The 27336-nt window shown below is 40.5% G+C and overlaps 1 long non-coding RNA gene across 1 annotated transcript; it reads right to left on the reverse strand.

Annotated features, from left to right (window-relative positions):
- Window positions 1–1559: 1559 nt before the first annotated feature.
- Window positions 1560–19245, reverse strand: LOC116665344. The gene is made up of 4 exons (XR_004321918.1): window positions 19169–19245; window positions 15168–15336; window positions 2107–2245; window positions 1560–1851 (listed from the first exon to the last, which is right to left on the reverse strand). It is a non-coding gene; the product is annotated as an uncharacterized LOC116665344 (long non-coding RNA).
- Window positions 19246–27336: the final 8091 nt, after the last annotated feature.

Below are 27336 nucleotides of genomic sequence, written 5' to 3' on the forward strand. Positions count from 1 at the left end.
CCTAGAAAAAAAAAATATTCATGTGAATTCGTGTGATATCAAAATATCAGCTCTGAAGTTCTTTCCAGACATCTTCATTCTCTTCAGGGAGATAATGCTGACTAATATGTATTGCTCAGAACCTGAAGCAGATCAGCAAAGGGCCAGCCTAGAACTTGACAACAATAACAGAATATTCTTCAAGTCCAGCTGGGAAGCAATGATCTGATCTGTGATGTGCAGTAGTTTAGGACTTGGGGACAGCCATAATGTGTTTCTTATTCTTAGGTGTTACATGATGCATAATGACTGTCAGCTCAGTCTTGACATAGAGACCCCACTGCAGTTCAGATAGTCCCTCCTGCGAAGTCTGAGGCATTCTGAAACTGCCTAAGATGATTAACTTCTAGGATGTTGGTGGGTCCATGGTACACGCTAGAAAGTTATGGACATAAAAACCAAAAGGAAGTGTTGCTAATTTAGTAGGAGATATTGGATCATTTGAGTGGATTTCTATGTAAGTAGTTTAGTCAATAATACCAAATAGACAGTTTTTAGAAACAATTTACAATTTGTTTTATGAATGTTGCCAACAGACTTTTAGAACTTGAAAGGACCTGGGGCACATCTAATTAGCCACCTCACTTATTACTTCTGAGAAAGCTGAGATACGGGTTTGGGGGTAAGGATTTGGCCAAGGTGACTAAACTAATTAGAAGCTAAGGCATGGAAGAAAATAGAGGTATTTTGACTTTTCCTTGGAAAATTAGGTGCCCTGATTTTAAGTTTGGTCCTATAACATGAATATTCCTTATTTGAATTATTAATATTTATTCAACTTTATTGAGTTGAATGTATGCATTATTTAATACAAAAAAAATATACCCAAAGTGTTAATATTTTCTAAAATAAGACATTCTCATTTAACGACAGGAAGGCCCTACAATACTGAATGGAGAAAGACAAGCCTCATGACTAGAGGGAATATAATTTGCATTTTCAACTCTCAGAGTCTTCAGAATAGTGCTGTCTACCTGAAAAATTGTCTTAGAATGGCAGTGTGATCTATCAGCACAGTTAGTCTCAACTATATTCCTAGAAGTCCCTTTCTAGGATGTTTCTGGACAGAGTGGACTACAAGGATATTCTCTCATGAGAGCTGCAGGATGGAAGGAGTCACGGCCATTTTGCAGAATATACACATCATCTCCCAGTTATTCAATCAAACACTTACCTAGGTGGTGCCATGAAGGGATTATGCAGATATCATTAAAGTCCCAAACCAGTTAATTTCGAGTTAATCAAAAAAGGCACATCATCCTGACCGGGTCTGACTGAGTCAAGTGGAAGCTCATCAAAGAGTGAGAAGACCCTTCCTAAAGCTCAGAGACTCCAAGCTTCAGCTCAGGCTCAAGTTCATGGATTTCCAGCTGGCTAGTTACCTGCCCTTCCTGACTGCCTGTCCTGCGGACTGGGGCTTGTTTAGAGCCCTTCTGCTTTTGTCAAAAGTGAGATCTGCTTTTGAAGAGTATACTCTCATTAGAGAGTCAGGAAGATATATATACCTGGAGAGAGGAAAAGAGGGATTGATGGTGGGGTTCAGACTTACCAGTAAATGAGACCAGGTAGCAAAGAGGAAATTTTACCAAATTGCTTCTCCCAATTCCTGGGTCTCCATGCTTAAAAGCCCATGAACCACGGCTCTCTCCCAAACACAAAACATCGCCGATACTGCAAGGGTTAGGATGAAGCTGATCAGAATGTTTGCTCCAAAGAAGACTTTCATTTTCTCGTATTTCAGGCCTTTGTTGTTATTCAGAGTTGGCTGGAAATTATGGAGTCATGGTTACCTCTCTGCACAGCTGTTCTTTCCTTTTTTTATTGCCACCATAGATTCAATCACAAGAGAAAAAGGAAGTTTATTATTTCAAATAGTTTCTTTAAATTTGAAAAACCAGGAAATAAGCCTGCAGTCATAGACATTTAAATTCAATCATAGCACCTCAGTCAGGAAAAACATCAGGCCTCTGAGCCAAGCAAGGTTAGCCTCAGTCGCTACTCAAACACAGCCCCTCCAAACACTGATAGTAACTGCAATTTAAAGCCAAACCAAGCTGAGCCACTTACTTTGCTCTGGGAGAGCCAGAATGAAGAGGAATTGGTGGTGGGCTGTGGAGGGTTTCAAGTGAGAGCAGAAACCCCTTCTCAGATATGAATGAATCCCAGCAAGATGGCCGCAGACTTCAGTGTTCAGACAAATTTTCCACTTGAAATAAAAGTGCAGAGAAACATTCTGACTTCTACTAACATTGATTGATTTTAATAATAAAGCTCTATGTTTAGATTTTTCTACAATAATATGAGATTCTTAGTGTAACTGACTTCAATTTCCCTGATGTTACTGTTCATAAGTCTGATGACCCGGGCCACAGCAACAGGAGTGAGACCACACGGCGGGGAACAGCCCGCGGTTGCCCGTCTCCATCAGTCACCACTGGACCTCAGTCCCATGGCGCCGTGCTGAGCCTCCTGGGTGCTGACCCTGTCCCAGCGTGGCGTGTCCACACATCCGAGCAGTCAGACAACGGCTACCGCCACCGGTACCAACCCCCATCCCTGCTCTGTTGCCTTGTGACTGTCACTGATGTGGCCACAATGTTGCCCGTAACCAGTTGGGCCATGCTTTACCCGTCCTTGGGATTTGTTACTGCCACCCTGACATCCATTCCCTGGGAACTTCTTTTTTGATAAACTCACAGATTTAAATTATGGTTGATGTGCCTGGGTTTATTCCAGCTACTATCTGTATTGGTATTCAAATGAGAGCCCCTGCAGGTTGGTTTCTGACTCCTTTTGACACAATCATAGTACTGGTCAGTGGTGTTCTCATTTTCAGATATGGCCAGGTGTTAAAGGTTCATCTTGAGCATTTCTTTCTCTCTCTCTTTTTTAATTGAGGTATAGTTTGTGTTAGTTTCTGGTGTACAGCATAGTGATTCAGTAATACATAAATACATTCTTTTTCATATTTTTTTCGGTACAGGTTACTACAAACTATTGAATATAGTTCCCTGTGATACACAGTAGGACTTTGTTGTTTATCTGTTTCATATACAGTAGTTTGTATCTGTTAATCCCAAACTCTTGATGCAGACCTGGGAGCCAGGTATTTTTTAAAGAGCCCTCCTCCTTCAGGGGTCCTCTGTGTTAGGGATGTACATTCCTAATGGGCTGCTTATGGTTTCTAGGCCTCTTCAGGGAACAAAGTGAGGAGATTAGGGACAGACAGATGATAGATGATAGGTAGATAAACAGATAGATGTAGATACAACATTACAAGTTTATAATATTTCCAATGCAAATTCTAACTCAGGACCATAGGGGCTTTTGTCTTACATTACATATTACATATCACATTACATATTTCCTTTCATACTCAAAATCCTGATCCCCAACACCTACATAATTACTTATTTGTTTTACCCCACAGAACATATCCAACCATCTCAGAATAATGATAGCAACAATATAATCATTAAAAATATTTGAAGTTTTCTTTTTTTTGTTTTTTCTACAGTTCGTTTTGTTCTAAGGATATATTTCCCACTTGAGATGTACTGTCAATTCCCATGTTTTAAAGTCATTTGAAATATTTCCTCCCTGAAGGGATGTGCCATCAACCCAATACACAGGTTCAAACTTTCATTTTGTTTTTAGTGATCAGGTCTTAAAATTTAATTCACTAACAATATATACTGCAGGTCTTCTCATAGGCTTGTATAGATAAGTTATTCTTCACTTCTTTTTACAGCTGTATAACCATAGTTGACTGTCCCCTTTCGATCAACATTTGAGTTGTTTCTAAAAAATGAATAGTGCTCCAGTGTGTAGTCTTGTGCACACATCTTTCCATATTTGCCAGTGCATCTTTGGGATAGATTAGAAACTGTAATACTAAGTGAAAAAAATGGTCAATAGAACATCCTTTGACCTGAATACTCACAGCAGTACTCCTATGATTTAAGGATAGAATGATGCTACCTATTCCCCAGAGCCTTTAGCTCCTGATATAAGTCAACGGTTGTCTCTCCCAGAAGACTCATTGAGCCCTCATCCCAGTAGAATTTCTGGACGTACATCCAAACATGCCTTGCTGGAAATAAATTTCTCTCACTAGCACTCAGAACGGGCCTGGAACATCATCATACCAGGTGGAAACACATCTTCTAGGTGTATAATAGGAATCCCTGAGAGTCAGAATTGATCTCAAAATTTCCTTCCACCATGTAATCTCTAAGTGAGTCACATGAAGCTATGTTTTCCTCCAACATTAGAACATATCACTGTTGGCTGAGCACAAGTTGAAGAGTCTGTCTCCTGTTGGAAGCTCAGTCCAAATAATTTGCCATTGAGAGAACTAGAAGGCCAACGATCATCCCTTACTTCTAACGGCTGCATCTGGGTAATGCAAACGCACATTTTGTGATTCCAACGAAGTCAAATTCAGACGTTTTTGTTGCTGTTGCACCTGTTCTCCTTAAATCATCACAACAGTGAGCTCTTCACTTCTCAGCTTCTTGTGAGCCCATCACTAGACAATAGTTACAACTTCTTTAGACTACCTTTTGCCTCAAGCACACAACCAAAAATAGAAGACTGCAGTAGGAAAAGAATGTTTTCTTATTACACTAGAGAGAAAAATGCAGTCACATTTAACACATTAAAACTGCATCTCTCTTATGCAGCTGTCTTAAAGAGACATGAATATATATATGTATATGTATATATCCATTTTATAAATGATAGATCTTCAATTGTCTTAAATTTCAATTGTGACTTCTACCACTTGCACTGCTTGGACCCACAGCTATGCAACAAAGGCTTCTACCACAAACAGTTCACTGGATTTTCCATCAATCATTTCAGGGCACTCCACTTAAAAGTCACATTTCTACCAGTGAAAGAATCCAGTTGAGTCTAGTTACCCCTGAGTCATACCTAGGACTAATCTTTTGCCAGGTGATTATTTCCTGAAAAAAAAAAAAAAAATCAAGTTAGAGTATCAGGTGGAAACAAAAAAGTGTAAAGGAAAATGTTCAGACTGGCTGGCCCAAGTCTGGGCTCTCCCTGTAGAATGTGCGAGGAGCCTGCAGAGAAATCATTGTGTTGCATCCTATTTAGACCCAGAGGCAGCCTGTAAATTCCTGGGGATACAAAATTGCCTGTTTAACTTGGCCAGCTGCCTTTACTCTCCCATCCGAGGGCCATTGTTGTAAAAAGGCATTCTCACCTTCCCTTCTAGGGCCGCATAGGTGACACCTGGGCTCACATGGCTGGTGTGACTTGTCATGGCCCACAGGGTAGAAACTGGGAGAGAAGATAGTAGTTATCAGGCAGAGCAGCTGAAACCACTTAAGAAGTCCTTAGGAGAGGATTTTTTTAAATCAGTGCATTTGACATCCCTTCTGCCTCCACTTTTTGGTTAATGGAGTCTACTTATTTGTAGTTCTGGAAAATATGAACAGAATGAGTTAAGTCAAATAAAAGTACCACTTAGGGGAGGGGATAGCTCAGTGGCAGAGCGCATGCTTAGCATGCACAACATTCCTGGGTTCAATCCCCAGTACCTCCGGTAAAAAAATTAAATATAAATAAATAAAAATAAATAAACCTTAAAAAAGAAAGAAAGGTACTACCTTTTGTGAAACAGTGGGAAATACTACCCAAGAGTAAAGAAATCTATTTCTTGAAAGCCTGTGAGCTATCGACCTTTTTGTTCTCTTGATCTATGCTATCTTTTCTTCTTTCTTTCTAATACCTAAACACATTAATCTTTCGGTACTGAATACCATGTGATAAGGCCATGCTGATATTCTTCACACCCTAACACTCCTAAAATTGTTTATAGAAAAACCAAATGTTGAGCAAAACAGTCCATGAGAAAGTTCTTATAATCCATTGTTCAGCCAAAGTAACATCATGCAGAAAGTTGACAACTAAAGTAAGTTAGTCTGAAAAATCAGTACAGTCTGTTCAGGGAATGGCATTTTCACTTAGTATATCTAAGAATTTGCAAAAGTATTCTGGGCAGATCACAAAAGTTCTCTTAGGAACTCTCACTCCCTGCACCCTCTCTCCCTGCTGCTCCCCAGGAAGGTAACTCTTGGTGTTGATCTTGTAATTAGAGGGATATTCATTTTTTAACGACCCTGACAGGTTGGAGGGCCACACTGCTGAGTACTCAGCCAGCAGGGTTGCTCTGCAAGGTGCCGCGGGCAGGACAGCCCGGAGCTCTGACATAATTCTGCACATTCACACTACTGCCCCTCCCCCTCCTCCCTTTCCCTTCTCCAAAACAAATGACCTTGCTCAGATCCTGTTTGTGCCTTACTTACTTCCTGCACTGAAGCAGTTTGCCCCTGAGCTTAGCCACTGATCCCTTTGGAGTTGCCTAGCTGGTGTTTCCTCCTTCTTGTCCTTTTCTCTTATGCGTTTGTTTTCTCAGAGTGAGCCCTCACAGGGGCCCTGGCTCCACTAACTGAATTACAGGAAACTGGCCAAGGCATTCTCTCCCCTCTGTTCCTAGAGAGTTAGAAAGCCTGGGAATGGGTTTGGCAAGAAGGTCCCTTGTACCCTCAAACTTGATTGCTTTCAGGATTGCTCATTTTCTCCCAGTTATAAGTGCAAAGTCTGCATTTACTGCCCTCTGGGGCTTCAGACTCACCCACCATGTTCCCCCAGGCTAGAGGGCATCCCCAGGAGGCTTCTTTCAGAAAGAAGAACCCAAAGGTTGTTGAAGAAGAGACCAGGGGATCCCTGAGCCCAGGCTTCTCTTCCAACCATCCCAGCTTCAGCTGACCTGCCAGCCCCGCCACTGGCTTTCAGCTTCCTTCCTGCCAATGCCTTTGCTTATCAGCGACACCAAGTTCTCACTGGGAAGAGTGACCAGGGGTCCCCTCTCTTTTTCTCTGACTGTCATGTCTCTCCATGTTGTCTTCTTTCTCTCAGAGACAACTGGATGTTGCTACTCACTTCCTTGGAATAAGGTCAGTTGGCCGTTGTTTTCCCTCAGAACGTTGGCCTGTGCTGCGGAGACACAGGTAGCAGGGCAGAAGGACAAAATGAATGGGTGCAGGTCCCCTAGCACCAGCGTCCCTCCCCTCATAGCTTCACCCAGAATGCCAAAACCACTTCCTCAATGACTTTTCACACTTATAGGGTCCATGGCAAGTCTTTAACTTTTGAGTGAAATGACCTTAAAAGAAACAGAGTTTCAAAGCCTTAACTAAAGGAAAGAACAGTGAGCAGAGCACTTAGCTTAAAACAGGAATGAAAAAGTACAGGTCCAAAGTTATTTGATGGATATTCTGTATCCTATCTGACTAAAACTTAATACACCCCAAGTCTTAAGCCAGCCTCCAATACCAATTTAAAAGGGTCATTAGGGTCACAAAACTGTGCACTCCAGGGCCCCCATCCAACTTCTGTGGCCCTCTGTTAAGCATCTGAGAATGCAAACGTCTCTCCAGGGCAAGTAGATCAGGAATTCTCAGCTCCCACTTTATATAACATCTAGATGATGACAGTAAATGAATGACAGATGTTCAATACCCTACATGGACCAGCTCGGGCTTCCTCACAACATGGCAGTCTCAGGAAGTCTGGCTGCTTATATATAGAAGCTGAAGATTTCAAAAGCAAGTATCCAAGTAATATCTTAAATGACTTTTTTGAATTTACCTTGGAAGTTACATAGCATCAGTCAGAAAAGGCTGCCAAGTTTTAGGGGGAGGGAACACAGACCCCATCTCTTGATGAGAAGAGTGTAAAAGGATTTGTGGACATTAAACAATATTGATTGACCATCTCTTTTGTCTTGCAATTAAGTTTTTGTCATCCTGATCTTCTCCAATTCTTCTGATTGGTCTATCTTTAGCTTCTATCTCCCACACCTCATATAAAGGTATTTTTCACATTGAACATGCTAGCAAGCGAGGTAGCTGGTCTCCAAAGATGGTCCCTGAGCAACCACACCTCCCAGTACTGTTCCTGCACAGTCCCCTCCCACATGGGATCTGGGCGGACAGTGTGGAGGAAGTGATCTCATGTGCTTTCCAAGAAGCCTTGCTGCCTCTACCAGGTCTTCTGAAATGCTCAATCTGGGGAAAGTCAGCTACCAGGTAAGAAGTCTAACCTGAGACCACCATGCTTTGAGGAAGTCTCATGTGGTCACATGGAGGAACTTCATGCAGAGAGAAAAATGCTTGGCGAGCCCCTAGAGATTCCAGCCATCCCAGCCTGGATGGCCAGACATGGAAGTGAGGACCCACTCTTGGATGTCCAGCCCGGCTGATCATGCAGATGACGCCAGCCCGGCCACCATCTGAACTGCAAATGCACTGGAGACTCCAAGCAAGAACCACCCTGTTGGGTCTAGTCAATCCTCTGAATCTTGAGAGATAATAATAAATTGTTACTCTAAGCCACTAAGCTTAAGGTGGCTTGTTACATAGCAATAGAGCACCCAGGTTCTATCAATTGCACCTCAGAGTGTCTCCCAAATCTGCTTCTCTTAGGAAGGCCTTCAGCATCATTTATTCGCTGAGGCAAAGCCTGTTGTCTGGTCAGAGCAAGAACTCATGCCTTTAAAGTTGTTCTTGGATGTGATATGACATGCTCACAAGCAACCATAAAATAAAGGCCAATACAGAGAAAAAGTGCCATGAGAACTTAGAAAAGAGGGAGAGAATTATTCCAGCATGGAGATGGCGGGCAGTTAGAGTAGGTAGTATTGAATTGGATCTTGAATGCCGAGTGGGAATCTGTGGCTTTGTTTTGTAGAACTAGGAAGCTCTTAAAGGTTTCAGAGCAGAAAGGTGATGTGACAAAAAATTTGTTTTATGAAAATTAGTCTGAGAATGATGTATAAATTCAATTTCATTTGGGAGACACTAGACAGCAGGGGTCAGTGAAGATGGGGAGGCCAATAAAAAACTATCAAGACCATCCAGGGGAGAACAATGAACACTTGTACTTGCCTGTGGCAGTGAGAACAGGGCAAAGGAGTAGTTTTAAGGGACATTCCAGAGGTTGATATGACCCAGAAATGTTACATATTTTGTACATGAATCATCCATGTAATGATAAAATGATGAAACAAATTCTCCCATCCTTGAATAAATAAAAACAAATAATTCCAAAACTTTCACTTTTGAAGAAATGTGGTTTTTAAAAGAAAGTACCTTAAAAAATAGTTTATGTTCTGGAAAAAAAGAAAAAGTAAACTGAATTCATAACTTTATGTGTCATCAGAGATTATCCTTTTGAATATTTCTAGCTAACATTTCTAATACATTCACATTGACTGACAATTTTTGTCACTTATCCATTTCTTTGGAACATGTAAGAAGACTCAAAAAAAAAAAAAAAATTCAGAGAGACGGAGAAGATCGAGGAGTAGAAGGACGCTCGCAGGTCACCCTCTCCCACAAATACACCAAGACCCACATCTACAGACCCACTCAGCCAGCCAGAGCACCTGTGGAACTCCGACAGAACATCGCCCTCTTCAAAAGATAAAGACGCCAAAAATCTGGTAGGAGAAAAGGAAAAAAGAAAGAACAAAAGGCAAAGCAGCGCAGGACGGGTCCTGCGGGGAGGGAGCGGCAAAGGAGGACTGGCCCTCGCTCGCTGGGTCTCCCCTCTCCAACTGAGAGGCCAGCGGCACGGAGGGGGAGCCTCCGAGGCTCGGATCTGTACAGAGCAGCCCTTGACTAACAGAACTAAGTTAAACGGGCACAGAGCGTCCCCCCGACACCCAGCCTGAGACGCGGGCCGGCAGCCGCGGGCAGGGCCAGGCTGCACAAGCCGGACGGAGGACGGAAGTGGCTGCACGGAGGCAGCCCCGGGGGAACACAAGGGGCTGCGTGCGGTGGCTGTGGGTGCACAGGGCAGAACAACCTGGGCCCTCCATAAAACAGCAAGGTTGATGTGCTCTTGGGGGAAGGGTGCACACCCCCATCTCTGAAAACCCGCGGAAAGTTTTCGGGGGAAGAGAGGCGGGGCTCAGGCACAGCCGCCATATCCTCCGCGCTGAGCACTCAGGCGGGGCGGGGCGGGGGCGGGGGCGAAACCTGCATCCGCACAGAAGGGCTTGCAGCCTCAAAGGCCAGACTGAGACTGGCCTGCAGCCCGGGGCAGATAGGATCCTTCCATCCTGGCCCTCAGAGAACTTGCCTCCAGTCAAAAGACACAGAGTGGCAGACTGGATAATAAAGCAAGAACCTTCAATATGCTGCATACAAGAGACCCACTTTAGGGAGAAGGACACATATAGATTGAGAGTGAAAGGATGGAAAAGGATATTCCATGCAAATGGAAAAGCCAAAAAAGCAGGTGTGGCAGTACTGATTTCAGACAAAATAGACTTTAAAACAAAGGCCATAAAGAAAGATAAAGAGGGACATTTTATAATGATTAAAGGAGTGATACAAGATGAGGATATTACACTCATTAATATATATGCACCCAATATAGGAGCACCTAAGTACATACAAGAATTACTAACAGAGATAAAGGGGGATATTGATGGGAATACAATCATAGTTGGAGATTTTAACACTGCATTAACATCACTAGACAGATCTTCCAGACAGAAAATAAACAAGGCAACAGAGAAATTAAATACTACAATAGAAAAACTAGATTTGGTGGATATTTTCAGAGCATTACACCCCCCAAAAATAGGATATACATTCTTTTCAAGTGCACATGGAACATTTTCCAGGATCGATCATGTACTTGGGCACAAAAGAAACCTCAACAATTTTAAGAAGATAGAAATTATCTCAAGCATCTTTACTGACCACAATGCCATGAAACTGGAAATCAACAACAGAGAAACAAAGGAGAAAAAAAGGAAAGCATGGAGATTAAACAATATGTTATTGAAAAAACAATGGATCAATGAGGAAATCAAAGCTGAAATTAAAAAATACCTTGAGACAAATGATAATGAAAGCACAACCACTCAAAACCTATGGGACACAGCAAAGGCTGTGCTAAGAGGGAAGTTTATAGCGATACAGGCCTTCCTCAAAAAAGAAGAACAATCTCAAATAAACAATTTAACCCACCACCTGAATGAATTAGAAAAAGAAGAACAAAAAGCCCCAAAAAGCAGCAGAAGGAAGGAAATAATAAAGATCAGAGAGGAATTAAATACAATAGAGATTAACAAGACCATAGAAAAAATCAACCAACCAAAAGCTGGTTTTTTGAAAAAGTAAATAAAATCGAGAAACCTCTGGCCAAACTCACAAAGAAGAAAAAAGAGAGAGCACAAATTAGCAAAATAAGAAAGGAAAATGGAGAAATTACAACAAACAAAATAGAAATACAGAATATCATACGAGAATATTATGAAAAACTATATGGAACCAAACTGGATAACCTAGAGGAGATGGACAAGTTTCTGGAAACATACTGTCCACCAAAACTGAATCAAGAAGAATCTGAACACTTGAACAATCCGATCACTAGAAAGGAAATAGAAATAGCAATTAAAAACCTCCCTACAAATAAAAGTCCAGGACCGCATGGCTTCACCGGGGAATTCTACCAAACATACAAAGAACTCATACCGGTCCTTCTCAAACTCTTCCAGACGATTGAAAAGGAGGGAATACTCCCAAACTCATTCTATGAAGCCACCATCACCCTGATACCAAAACCAGGCAAAGACACTACAAAAAAAGAGAATTATAGGCCAATATCACTGATGAACATAGACGCCAAAATCCTCACCAAAATTTTAGCAAATAGAATCGAACAACACATAAAAAAGATTATACATCATGACCAAGTGGGGTTCATCCCAGGGACACAAGGCTGGTTCAACATACGCAAATCAATCAGTGTAATACATCACATCAACAAGAGAAAGGACAAAAACCACATGATCATCTCAATCCATGCAGAAAAAGCATTTGATAAAATTCAACACCCATTTATGATAAAAACTCTCGCCAAAGTGGGTATAGAGGGAACATATCTCAACACAATAAAAGCTATATATGACAAACCTACAGCCAGCATAGTACTCAACGGGGAAAAACTCAAAAGCTTCCCACTAAAATCTGGGACAAGACAAAGCTGCCCACTATCACCACTCCTATTCAACATAGTCCTGGAAGTCCTAGCCACAGCAGTCAGGCAAGAGAAAGAAATAAAAGGGATCCAAATTGGAAAAGAAGAGGTAAAAGTGTCATTATATGCTGATGACATGTTACTATATATAGAAAACCCTAAAAGGTCCACACAAAAGCTACTAGAGCTGATTGAAGAATTCAGCAAGGTAGCAGGTTACAAAATTAACGTTCAAAAATCAGTTGCATTTCTTTACACTAACGATAAATCAACAGAAGAAGAAAGTAAAGAAACAATCCCCTTTAAAAAAGCACCCAAAGTAATAAAATATCTGGGAATAAATCTAACCAAGGAGGTGAAAGAATTATACACAGAAAACTATAAACCACTGATGAAGGAAATTAAAGAAGACTTTAAAAAATGGAAAGATATTCCATGCTCTTGGATTGGAAGAATCAATATTGTTAAAATGGTCACACTGCCCAAGGCAATCTACAGATTTAATGCAATCCCTATCCAATTACCCAGGACATATTTCACAGAACTAGAAAAAATCATAATAAAATTCATATGGAACCATCAAAGACCTAGAATTGCCAAAGCATTACTGAAGAGAAAGAAAGAGGCTGGAGGAATAACTCTCCCAGACTTCAGACAATACTATAGAGCTACAGTCATCAAGACAGCATGGTATTGGTACCAAAACAGACATATAGACCAATGGAACAGAATAGAGAGCCCAGAAATGAACCCACAAACTTTTGGTCAACTCATCTTTGACAAAGGAGGCAAGAATATACATTGGAATAAAGACAGTCTTTTCAGCAAATGGTGTTGGGAAAACTAGACAGCAGCATGTAAAACAATGAAGCTAGAACACTCCCTTACACCATATACAAAAATCAACTCAAAATGGATTAAAGACTTAAACATAAGACAAGATACAATAAACCTCCTAGGGGAAAACATAGGCAAAACATTATCTGACATACATTTCAAAAATTTTCTCCTAGAAGAAATAAAAGCAAGAATAAACAAATGGGACCTAATGAAACTTACAAGCTTCTGCACAGCAAAGGAAACCAGAAATAAAACAAGAAGAAAACCTACGGAATGGGAGAAAATTTTTGCAAGTGAAACCGACAAAGGCTTGATCTCCAGAATATATAAGCAGCTCATACGACTCAATAAGAAAAAAGTAAACAACCCAATCCAAAAATGGGCAGAAGACCTAAACAAGCAATTCTCCAAGGAAGACATACAAATGATCAAAAAGCACATGAAAAAATGCTCAATATCACTAATTATCAGAGAAATGCAAATCAAAACTACAATGAGGATATCACCTCACACCAGTCAGAATGGCCGTCATTCAAAAATCCACAAATGACAAATGCTGGAGAGGCTGTGGAGAAAGGGGAACCCTCCTACACTGCTGGTGGGAATGCAGTTTGGTGCAGCCACTATGGAAAACAGTGTGGAGATTCCTCAAAAGACTAGGAATAGACTTACCATGTGACCCAGGAATCCCACTCCTGGGCTTGTATCCAGAAGGAAATCTACTTCAGGATGACACCTGCACCCCAATGTTCATAGCAGCACTATTTACAATAGCCAAAACATGGAAACAGCCTAAATGTCCATCGACAGATGACTGGATAAAGAAGAGGTGGTATATTTATACAATGGAATACTACTCAGCCATAAAAACCGACAACATAATGCCATTTGCAGCAACATGGATGCTCCTGGAGAATGTCATTCTAAGTGAAGTAAGCCAGAAAGAGAAAGAAAAATACCATATGAGATCACTCATATGTGGAATCTAAAAAACAAAAACAAAAACAAACAAACAAACAAAAACAAAGCGTAAATACAGGACAGAAATAGACTCACAGACAGAGAATACAGACTTGTGGTTACCGGGGGGTGGAGGGTGGGAAGGGATAGACTGGGATTTCAAAATTGTAGAATAGACTACACTGTATAGCACAGGGAAATATACACAAAATGTTATGATAACTCACAGAGAAAAAAATGTGACAATGAGTGTGTATATGTCCATGAATAACTGAAAAATTGTGCTGAACACTGGAATTTGACACAACATTGTAAAATGATTATAAATCAATAAAAAAATGTTAAAAAAAAAGAATTTTAAGAATTGAAAAAAAAAAATTCAGGGTAACATCATTACTAAACTTAAAACCCACAGTGGCACACTGGGATTGCTCCATTTTTTAAAAGTATGAGCTCCCTCTAGTGGCCAAAATAGTCTTTACTGCTTGATCAAACCTGCGCCATGCATTTATATTTAAATAATTTTAATATTTAACTTCTAGAACTGAATTTGCTCTTTAAAATTTTTCTCTGCTTTGTGCTGCATAGGCTCCACAATATTAACGGTGAATCTCAGCATCTACTATTATTGTTACAATTTGTAATTATCAGTTTTCAATGTGTTTATTGAGTTTCAGACCACACCAAAACGCAATTATCACCTAATTAATGTACAAGCTAATTTACTCTAAATGTTCCAAGGAAGTGAGGTCATCATTTATCACTCTATAAAGTTTTCTCATTGATGAATCTATATCCTCTGTTTAAGTTGAAACTATTCCAAAAATATACATTTCCCAACAAAATCTCATCATTCCTCACAGGGAAGGCTCACCCTGCGAGACTTGCCTTCTTGGAGGAGGCGATACTAAGCTGTATTCCACTGAAGTCACCTTCCCACTAGGGGACAAGACTAGACAGAAGCCCCTGAGAGGAAGGATTTGGAGGGGTTGAGGGGAGTGGAAAGAAAGAATAACACTGAGTGCTCACTGCGTGTCAGGTGTTAGGTTAGATGCCTTACATCTGCCACCTCATTTGAAGTTCTAGAGAGATGCCATTCCATTCCTCTTCCATTTGACATAGATCTTCCAAACTCTTATGAGTCAGGATAAGGTGCAGAAGTGAAGTAGACCTCATCTCTATCTTCAAGGTGCGTGGAGCAGAGTAGGGAGACCAGTTAGGAAGCAGCTGAGGGTACTCACTGGGCAGGTGGGAGCCCAAGCACTGGGAGAGTGGCTCTTCACTCCAGCTGCAGACAAGGAGGGTGGCAAGCAGCAGAGGAGACTTGCCTTCTCGGAGGAGGCGATACTAAGTTGAATACTGAAGGACGCTGAGGAGCCGACTAGGCAGAGGGACAGTATGTGCAAAGGCCTGGAATCAGAAGAGAGCAGCTCAGGTTGGCTGGCACTTAGGGAGAGGGTGAATGATTAACATCCCATTTCTAGATGATTTAATTGACAGAGGGGTTAAGTAAGAATCCTGCCAAGACAAAAGTGGTGGCCTCGGTGGTTGCATCACTGCCTGCATAGTAGGGAAACGTGACACCCTTGATCAAGGTGATGCCAGGAGAAGCTGACACCAACTTAAGTAACTATGAGGCCACCTCAGAAATGCCTCTTTTTGAAGCTAAAAATGGCTGGAGTTGTTTGTTTGAAGTGAAAGTGTGAACACCAGAACCGGTCTGGTAGCCAGTTATGATGAACACGATGTAGCTCGCTTTGGGAGTGGGTCCTGGGAGAGGGCAGAGTGGGCAGCTTCCCCACTTGAAGGCTGCCCAGCCTTAGATCCTGACCCTAAGATCCAATCTACCCCAGCACTATTAGTCAGTGGAATTGCATCTTATAACGAGCTAGGACCGAAAGTGAACAGGAAAGACAAAAATTGTGTGTAGTAAAAATTACTCTTAAAAAAAAAAGTTGAAGGCAATCTGGGAAAAGTCAGCTTTCACTAGATTAATCTGAATATCCAGTTATGGAGAAAAATTATTTTTGGAAAGAAAACAGATAATCAAATCTTGACTTGTTTATGATACAATGCACCTTTGCAGTTTAATTAAACCATTTCCATAAAGCTAATGACAGTCCCAAACACATATACCTTGAATAAAGTAATACTATGTGTTCCAAAGTAATAAAGGAGAGATTTTGCTGAAAAAAATTACTCTTAAAAATACTTTAAATTATCCATAAAATAATCCATATAAACGTGGTTTTGTATATACAACCAGGCACAGTGAACCTTATAAATCCTGCAGTGTGAGAACCACTGAGCTAAACTATGAGGAGCACAAAATGAGAGCCTACGTGTTCTAAGTCTGGGTGTTCAGCCCATTCTGCCTTTAAGGTTATCTGAGTCAACCTTCTCCTCTTGATTTTCATAACACTTATTCCTCTCATACCTTCTTTAAAGCTATTTTGTTTTCCCCCAGTTTACTGAGGTATAATTTATACATTATAAAATTCACCCATTTTAAGATTAATTTTGCCAATTGTACACAGTCATAAATCACCACCAGAATCAAGATATAAAGTATTTCTGTCATCTAGGAAAGTTCCTGTGCTCTTCGAAGTCAACTTCCTCCTCCAACCCTAGCCAAAGGTAATCTCTGGTCTGCTGCTGCTATAGTTTCGCTCTTTCTGGAATTTCATGTAAGGGGAATCATAGAATAGGTAGTCTTTCTATATGGCTTTCTTCAATTAGGATGAAGTTTTTGAGGTTCATCCATGCTGTTTGTGTGTATTAGCAGTTTGTTCCTTTTTTGTGCTTAGTGTTGACTGCTGCCCAGATTCACAGAAGGACAAATTACAATGCATTTTCAAAGACTGTTCTGCAGCCAATGAAAACACAAGGTACAACAGACCTCACTGGGCTTAATGAGAAGGCCTGAGGTGAATTTAATTACTGAGCCATGAAATGCCTGCCTCAAATGGTCTGTTAGACTCACAGCTTGTAAGAACCAATGTGGATAAAGATGAGCATGGACATCGATAAGACATGTCGAAGCTATTCATCACTCTGAAGTTTCATTAAAGCTATAAAGAAACCACATACTCCCTCATGACTGGTCGGGTATCTTGCTGTGCTCCCAGAAGGCAGCTTCTGCTGAGCTGAGAAAGCAGGTAAGAGGGGGGAGGGTGCAGCTCAAGCGGTAGAGCGCATGCTTAGCATGCACGAGGTCCTGGGTTCAATTCCCAGTGCCTGCATTAAAAAACAAATAAATACATAAACCTAATTACCTACCACACCAAAAAAAAAAAAAAAAAAAAAAAAGCAAGTAAGAGAGTGGCAAGGCATCTTTTTCCAGCTCTCTGGCTGCCTGGATCACTGCATGGGTCATCTGTGGACCGAAGGTGACACTGTTCTCCGGGGGCTGGAGGCAAAGGTGATGCCACAGCCAGTACCAGTGACACCCTTAGAATGAGGCAGGTGGAAGGGAGCTAAGGAGGAAAGGGAGCTCTAGGAGCGGGCTCTGGAAGAAGGGTGTGGGGCATTTATGTAGAAAGGACGGACAGTAAGGTCATTATTAATGATCCTGAAAGAGACACAGCCAGAGAGAAACGACTGCAAGCCCGCCGCCCAGGACAAGCCAGGACTTGCACCGTGGAGGGTACAGTGCACGTGTGCAGCGCATTCACCAACAGGAAGCTTTGTGCAAGCTCCCAAAGCAGCTCCTTCAAAGCCCTATCTCATCTTGAGTTTAGAAATATCTAGACATGGAAGTGTGATCATGGTTGCAATGGCTATAATGAACCCCACTGGCAGGCCTGCGTCTTAGCTCCCTGCAGCTCTCTTCAAATAAGAAGCCTTGAGCAATCTTCTCCTCCCTAAGTGTTAACAGTTATTGTCTTATAAAAGTAATAATAGCTTTGCACAGTACAGAAAAGAGTGAAAGGTGAATGTATGTAAGTAGCAGAGTGCAGTACTTAGGAGCCCAAGACCTAAGAAAAACCCCAGCTCTGTCACTTTCTACCTTTAAGGTGATGGGCAAGTCACTTGATGATCACTTTGTGCCTCGATCTTCTCATCTGAAAAAAAATGGAAATACCAATAGACAGCTCTGTGATTTGCCTCTATACTGTTGTGGAGGAGAAAGAATATACGTGTGTAACACGCTTAGCCTGACGCTGAGCAACAGCAAGCGCTCAGTAAAGTGGAGTTGTTGTGGTTATCACTACTGTTGCCATTATTATTGTTGCTGTTGTTGTTACGACTCTAGCCTTGTCTTCCACTTCCTGTATTTAGTCCGTTGACAAATCTTTCAGTATAAAATCGACCTCCTCCTTGGCCCAGACTTCTGTCGTCTTGACTGAATATACATTGACCTGTTGGTACTAGATTCATCATTTTGCAGCCCAGATCTCTCCCCAACTGTGTACCCAAAGGCAAGTAAGTATGTGGTAAACACACCTGCCATTTACATTATCGGATTGCATATTTGTGTCCTAGATGCCTGATATTGAAAGCACACAGCGTTGCTCAAAGCACTAAATGAAAAGCAACTCAATATAGCTACACTAATCTGTGCTTTCTAAATTTACTGATGGGGGTAAAGAAAGTAAGCTGGCATGGCTTTTGCACAATTTCTGTATCACACTAACCTAAATTCAAACAGGGTGTTCAGATAAAAATACTGTTCCCTCCAAGGAGGTTCCAGATTTTGCAGAGAAAAATACCTCTGTGTGGTGCATTACTTACACAAGGAGTGGCTTTGTGTTCTGGGGGAGAAATGACACAAGCACATCACCACCACCTTCTCCAGAAGTATAGATTCTCTGGCACCAAGTCACAACCAAGGTGGGGTCCCCATACCGTGGAGGAAATGGCACCAGCAGTCTAGCGCCACCAGCCACCTTGGTGGGGTCAAAAGGTAGAGGTGTCCTTGTGTGACTGCTGCTAGCTTCCTGTTGTGCCCAGGCTGCCTGAGATGGAGAGGCAGACGGCAGGAAAGAAACCAGAACCACAAGTAACAGATGGCCAGAGCTCACGGGGCAAAGTAACTACCTCAGAAGTTCTGGAGAAAATATTTGCCTGGGAGGCTCTTCCTTAGAAAGATATTGAGGGCTGTTAAATGTATCCTGCTGTGAGGGAAATGAGAATTTTATTTTTCTCTTATTCAGAAAGAACAACCAAGAAGAAAAGCAGTGCTCTTAAGAAGTAGTTTATCAATTATAAAGTTAGAAAACACACGTCTTACAACACTTACATTGAATTTCCTTCCTTATCCCAAGTGCAACCTTGTGGACTGAAGGTGGCGAGTCCTCCGGGTTGCCTGTACAGGTCCTTGCCTGCTGCCTTTCCTGGGCAGGAACATACTTGAAGCCACATCTGTGTCTGCTTCACTTCTGCAGCGCATAGGCCAGTGTCACACACCTTGTAGGTAACGCAGTAGATATTTCATTAATAAAATGAAACCATCAGCTCTGCTGTTATCATCCTTATTTCAACTCACTGACCTTTACACCAAGGCCAAATACGTCATCGTCTTTACCCTTTGTTGAAGCCATCTATGCAAAGTTGGCAGAATTTGACATCTTACAATAGAGTTAGCAATAATGGTTTCTAAATGTATTCTGTGTTTTCAACCCCATATCTCAAAGTATTTTAGGAAAAAACACTATTACTTTTTTTTTAGTGGAAAAAATAAAATAATCTTGGAAATTTAGCAAATAAATATGTAATTGACACAAAGGCATACTATGCAGCCATTAAAATGATGATGTAGCTTTATATTAATAATGCTATCCTTGGAAAACTTTTTATTAAAAAGTAAGTTTAAAATATATATGATAGAGCACATTTTTGGGGTAAAAATATATACGACTATATGTGTAAAAATATGTATGGAGGTGTGTGTGTAAATAGGAAAATAATTTCCTCTAGGGTGGGGGGACACATTGTAAAGTGATATTTGTTTTTATATTTTATATATTACTATATTTTCTATTTTTATAATAATAGAAAAGTATTATTTTACACTTAAAAATACTAGTTCACAAGAATATGTAGTAACAATCACACATAAAATATTTTAAAATTATACATCTCATCACCAATAATTAAATACTTTTTAATTTCATTTATATTGGTTAGCTATTGTTTTGTTACAGAGCTCAGTGCCTTAAAATGCTAATCTATTATCACAGTGCATGAGTCTGGATTTCTAAGGACCGTTTGATCTAGGCTGAGTTTGGCTGATGTATGGGCTGAATTGTGTCCTCCAAAAACTCATGTTGAAGTCCGAACCCCTCATACCACCGAATGTGACTATATTTGGAGACAGGGCCTTTAGAGAAGTAATTAAGTTAAAATTAGGTCATTATGGTGGGCCCTAAGCCAATCTGGATGGTGTTCTAACAAGGAGAGGAGATCTGGACACAGACACATGCAGAGAGAGCACGTGCCACGTGAACATGAAGACGGCCATCTACCAGCCCAGGAGAGAGGCCTCAGAAGAAACCAAGCCTGCCGACACCCTGTCTCGCACCTCTGGTCTCCAGAACTGCGGGGAAACCCAGTCCTGTTGTTTAAGCCGCCCAGGCTGTGCTGCTTGGTTATGGCAGCCCTGGGAACTAATGCAGCGCGTGGAGCTGGGCTCCAGGTGCAGGTTAGCTGGGAACCTTGCCCCGGGCTTTTGCTGGGGCAACTCACCTCCACGTGTCTGAATTCCTACTTCTGGCATCTGTGTCTGGCTCTGGAGATACCTTTCTCGTGGATGGCAAGAACACAAGGGATAAAGTAGAAATATGCAGAATCTGTTGAGGCCTAAACTTAGAGCTAGCAAACTATCAATTCTGCTTCTGCCTATTGATCACAGCAATTCATACGATTAAGCCCAAAGTAGAGAATAAATGCAATCTAAGTAACAGTCAGTAAGAAGTGTGCCTACTGTGGGGGACACTGCAAAGCGGCACAGCAGAGTGTGGATCTGGGGGAGGGAAAGGAGGGAAGGGAAACTGAGGCCAGTGGTGTAGTCTATTGCAATATCTTAGACGTTCACATATGTTTATATTGCAGCAGTCTTAGACCACATACTATACCTATATATTTCTAATTTTACTTATATTTAATCTTACTCCACATTTTTAATAGGCTTGAGAATTTTAAATTTTATTGGATGCAAAATATACCATATTAATCCGTTCTTTTTATTAATTGGGACTATAGAGGTACGTAGTCAATTACACAGCAGATTAGTGAGGAAGTAGAATTAAAAAATCAAGTTGAAAATTTGTTTCTAAAAAAATCAGTCAATAAAATTAACACAAAAATTAACCAATATAAAAGTTCAATCCAAGCGGAAAGTTCACAGCAGCACAGTATGTTTCCTACACAGGGAGCACTCAATATCTATTTGTTGAATAGATTCTATGTAAACTTACTTTGAATGTGAGAACTGTTGCTAATATAATACATTCAAAATGTGAGAACTCTCATTTGTTGAAACAAAGAAAAACAACAAAAGAATGCTGATGACAGTATTGACTGTAAAATGTTACAATTTGGTATCCACCACAATCTTTCTAGTTAGAAACATGTGGAAGTATTATATGGACATACTAAAACTTTTTGATCCACTTGGACGGAAGACTGGCTACAATTCAGCCATCCTGATAGCCATTTTTAAACCACTATGATCCTATTTTTGCACCCCAAAAACACTTTCAGGTTTATGCAAAAGGAATACAAGAAATTGTCCAAGAATTTTGTTTTCTGCAGAGTGAACCTCATTTTCCTAAGAGGATCAAAAGATGAGAAAACTTCACCAAAGCTTCTTTCTAAGAGAAAGTAAATCTTGGCTCCAAGTTCATTTTCCAAATCAGGAAGCAAAAAAAAAAATTTTTTTATAAAAGCATTGAACTTGAGAAGTAGGAAAAAAATTTCCAACAGTTAATTATTTTTATAATTTGGTTCTAAAAACATTACCACTATACATATTTCTAAAAGGGATTTTAGCATCTTATGCAATCAGTAATGCAATCACTTATAAAATATGTGGAAATTGCAGAGCTAAATAGCAGACAAGTATTTATTGCATTTGGTACATGCCCATACTCTAGGGAAAGCTAAATGTGTGTATAGTGCTCCTTTGTCTCCTCTTACAAGCCCCTCCAGAGCTCTGTTATGAATTATATTGTTTAAATATGTCTACATTCAGTTTCGGGAGAGTTATTCCCAAGTGAGTTTCAAACTGAACACATGTTGCATCTGTTTTCTGTTTGTGAATACTGAATGCTTGGCACTTTAATTGGGATATTTCTTTGGAATGAAATAATTTCAAATATTCACTTAATCAAAACATCAGTTTCCTTTTCCAGTTTCCATCGTGGATTGTTGGTAGGTTTCCCAGACTTGGTCTCCTGTGCGTGGTGAGGGACCTGCCTCCCCTTGGTGTGAAGGAGGGAAAAGAGGGGACAGCTGGCAATATCCGGACCACTAGCTCATCCTTTCTGCACATCCCATGACTCTCTAGATTCCACCTGACCTGAGAGCTCATATTCAAGTACTTTGGAAGGTTTAACTGTTTCACCTTCTGATAATTTATAATCTTTTCTTCTTTGAAAACTTTAAGGGGTGCAGAAAACATTTCCCCACAGATAAAGTTCTGTGAAGCTACTGGACCCTCACAGTTCCTTCCCCTGCCAGATTCAGTCGAAAGCTTTTGAGGACTTCAGTTCTGGGGATGTATGTGTCTACGAGAAATTAACCTGGTAGGAGGGTTAGTTGTATTGCAGTATGGATTGAAGTAGAAAGAGACTGGGGAAAAGGAAGACAGACTAGAAGGCTGTTGCTGTGGTCCATGAGGAAAACAAAGAAGGTCACTGCAGTAGAATTAAAAGAAAACAGCATGTGCTCCTAAGAAAATTACAGACATCAGAGTTAAAAAGGACTGGATTTGAATCAAAGCTCAATCACTTACAAGCTCCATGACCTTGAACAAGGTCCCCAACCTCTCTAAACCTCAGCTTTTCTACTTAGGAAATGGGTGTGAAAATAGCATGTAATTACAAATTCTTGTAAGGACTCAATTATAGTTTTTATGCCTAGTATATAATATTAATATATGATTTTAAATAGACACATTTGAAAGATATTATGAAGGAAGAAACAATTAAAGGCCAATGGACTGAACTTCAGAAATGAAGGAGAGATACTCAAAGATGAGAAGGTATCTAGCCCCAAAACACACAGTTCCTTACTGACCACAGGACACCTCTTTCCCACAAAAATTAATAATGAATATCCACCCTGTGCTGGGGTAGGCAACTAAGGAATAATGAGGTTAAATAACTTGCCTTAAATCAGGCATTAATAGTGGGCAGACAAGACTCCACTTTCGCTCACCATCTTCCCTTCCTTTTTACTTTCTCCTGAAAAAAAATTCATCCGAAAAATTATCAGGCAAGGCAGAGTCACGGAAGGTGCCCATACCTGGAAGAGCCTCGAAGTGGATTGTCAGAGGCTGAGCAAGGTGAGGGGCATCCATCTGCTACGGGGGCAACATGACTTTTGGAGACAGAGTCTGAGTAGGGTGAGGAACGCTCACAGAGCTGAGGAACCCTTCTGGTCCTCAGGAGACTGAGTGAAGTCACTCAAGGGCACTCAGTGGGGCATGGGCTGGGCTGGAGGGTCCATGATGGCTTCACTCATGTGTCTAGTGCCTTAGGGGTGGGGAATGGGGCTGGAAAAGTGGGCTTAGCTGGGACTATCAACTGGAGTGTCTGTAGGAGCCTCTCCAGCAGGGCAGTTACAGGGTAGCTAGACTTCTTACCCAGCAGCTGGGTTGGTTCCCCACACAGTGTGTGTCCCAAGAGCACACAGCTGAATGTCTTTTATGACCCAGCCTCAAAAGTCACAGTGTCAGATCTGTACTCCTTTGCCTGAAGCTGTCACAGGCCTACCCAAATCCGAAGGAAGGGACAGAGACACCACCTCTCCATGGGAGGGGTGGTCAAGAGTATGTAGGTACACCGCCCTAACTGATAATACTGCTTTCATTCCTGCCTCTTGACAGGTTATTCATCACACCGCAGCCAGAATGATCATTTTAAAACGTGAATCGTGTGATGTTACTATCCTGCTTCAACTTCCTCGATGGCTTTAACTCTACCTGGGGTATCATTTGAGGGGCCCCTCCTTCCGGCTCCAGCCTGTGCTCACCTCCGGTGCGTCGCTCCATGGGCTCTTTGCATTTCCCACAGGCACTAGCTCTCTCTGCCGCGGGACACTCAGCAAGCCCCCGCCCCCCTTTTGGGATGGGCTTGACGGGCTCTTCTCTGGACACCCTCTCCCAGCCTGAGGGGTAGTGGCTGCTCCTTCTATCTGTTGTTACTGCTTTTCTTTATTTTTTCACTAGGCAACCCCTCATTACTCCAATCTTGCTATAATTAATGATTATATTAAACTTCTCATGTTCAAATTACACTGTGGTTTGTCTCTCCTGATTGGACCCTGGCACAGGGAAACTTGGGTCTCTGGGACTTTTGTGATATTTTTCCAATAGCAATTCTTGGTATAATGAACTGATTTAAATTTTAAAAATTAATCTCTATGGGTAAATGTTTAGAAATGAGGGAAAGACTTAGAAACAATAATTAGTACATATATGTAAATTTTTTAAAAATGTGCGGCATATTGTAGATGTGTATTTACATGCAATATATGTATATGTGCAGTCGAACTGTAATAATTTTACCTAATAAAACTGAAAAAGGAGACAAAAAGAAGTAAAAAAAAGAAATGAGGGAAAGACTGATGTTAAAAAGGAATTTCTAGTAAGTATATCACGTTCAACAACCTAGAACTGTATTGCATACCTATTAAGCAAAAAGACGTAAAGGCATACTGTTGATTTGGACTTGAGAGATCTTCCAGCACAGGGAGGTACAAGCCATTTCATCTTTAATGCCCACTCTGATAACGCGTAGTGGCTACTTGGATTGAGGAGGGTTTTTAAGGCCAGAAAGCGACGATCACTTTGATATCTGCCACAGGTAAAAGAGAAGTGGGGGAAAAGCATGGTTATTTGTCAGCTGTTTCCTCACCAGTTTTAGACGTTAGTAAACTGAGGCATAGAGACTTCAATGACTTGGCTGAAGCAAAGCTATATAACGTCAAGGCTGAGGCAGCACCATATATATTCACGATTTCCAGTGCACTGCTCGTTACCTGCTGCTGCCCTCAGTGATGACGGTGCTTTGAGGAGGACCAGTAAGAAGCACAAACAAGTTAAAAGATGAGGCTGTTTACCTTAAATAACTTTCAGAGTCCATGGTACGTATCTGGGAAACCAGGTTCATTGCCCATCATAGTCTTAAATAGATCTGAAATAAAAAGAACTCACAGAGTTTTCTGTCTAATTCTAGAAACAGGATGGCATTAAGAGTCATTAAGTTAAGAAACCTCACTACTTTACCATTTACTGAAAGATATAACTTAAGTTAATTTGGTTCTCAAACAGATTTCAAAGATGCATTCACCATCAAAAGGGAATACCACAAAAATTGCACCTAAGCCTCGTACATGTAAGCATTAACTATATAAATACATAAATATGCATAAAAATAATGTATTTTTCAAAGTTCACCAAAAATAAGTTTTATTTACATTTCATTGATGGGTAGGATGATAGCTAATAGCTTGGATGTAGGATTGCAGAGAAAATCTTTTCCTGGGAAATATTCTATACCCACTCCAGATAGATCCTATAGAAATCAGAAATCCAGCCCATTTAAAAGAATATAACTTCTGAAATACTTGTGAGATCTAGGTCTCCTGTTCTTGCACCTGGAGGGCTGTTACCCCGCACAGGAGCACACAGGGTGCCCTCAAGCACTTCAATCTTACCTAGAATCTAATCAAAAGCTACCCAAGTCTGAACTTTCCTGCTAGACTACAGAATAAGGAGATTTCTAAAGTGCTTTTCTCATCTAGGGACATAGCTTAAGCACAATTTAAAAAGACGAAAGGAGAAACTCTTGTCTCTTAAATCAAACCTTCAGTTTATTAGTTGCCAGAAGACAATGACCTTTTATTGGTATTTGTTAAACAGAAGCAATTTTGATAATGTTTTCTCCTTTAACTTAGGAACTGCTTCTGTATAATATCTGACTGTTTATTGAAAAGTTTCATTTTCATATCAGCCAAATAAGTATATGCCACGTGACTGGTGGTTACCCTTGAAATGTTGATTTCTGAAGAAGCAAAAAAAGATAACTAGTTAAATGATACACGAGAGAAGCTGGAAACTTCTGATTTATCAACAGAACCAAAATTCATAACCCAAAAGAGATTTGAGTCTTAGATTTCAATCATTACTTTGTTCAGCTCACTCCTAAACACACACATCACTGGTCAAAAGGTGGGCCAGGCAAAAAATTTTTATCTATTCAGCATTTTACTATTAATTTTACTTTAGAAATAATTTGTACATATTTTCTCAACACTTAGAGAAAACATGCTTAAATTATTAAATAAAAAAAGCAAATAGCATAATGTAATCAAGAAATCAACTCTCCCCCAGAATTTCTTAATAATCCTAATCACAACTCTGCAAAGTTTTATAATTTCAAAGATCTAAGAAGTTAGGTACTTAGTTTAGTAATAGAAATTACAGAATAAGAATCCAACATCCCTGCATATGAACTTCACTATCCTAAACTACATTTCTTAGAAATAAATTTCAATTCTCCTTTCTATTGTATATATTAAATGATTCCACTCCCAGCCAAAACAGAAAACTACTCTGGCTCTAATATTCATTTCCACTCTACTTTTGACTGGAAAAGTCACAAGTAACATTTACTACCAGACACACTCTACTGTATTTTACGGATGTAAAGCTCAGGAATTATGATTGTTCTACTTAAATAAAAACCTAAAACACAAACAGACTCACAGACAGAATACAGATGTGTGGTTGCCAGAGGGGAGGGAGGTGGGAAGGGATAAACTGGGAGTTCAAGATTTGCAGATATGGTATATATAAAATAGATAAACAAGTTTATACTGTTTAGCACAGGAAAATATATTCAGTATCTTACAGTAGCTCACAGTGAAAAAGAATATGAAAGTGAATATATGTATATTCATATATGACTGAGGAAATGTGCTGTACACCAGAAACTGACACACTGTAAACTGAATATATCTCAATAAAAAAAAGTAAAGTATAGACTTTAGGTTTTATCAAAAAGAATTTAATTCCCACCCCCTAAAAACCTAAATCAGTAAACCACATTGTAGTTTAACTCAAATAGTACTGAATCCAATATTGCATTAGAAAGAATCTGTTAATATGTGTTACTGTGCTTGTTAAATGGACCAAGTGACTAGAGGAGAAAATACACAAATAGCAAAAACTTTAAACAATGG

This window comes from Camelus ferus, chromosome 8, assembly GCF_009834535.1.
Source record: "Camelus ferus isolate YT-003-E chromosome 8, BCGSAC_Cfer_1.0, whole genome shotgun sequence".
In the NCBI taxonomy this organism is placed as follows: domain Eukaryota; kingdom Metazoa; phylum Chordata; class Mammalia; order Artiodactyla; family Camelidae; genus Camelus; species Camelus ferus.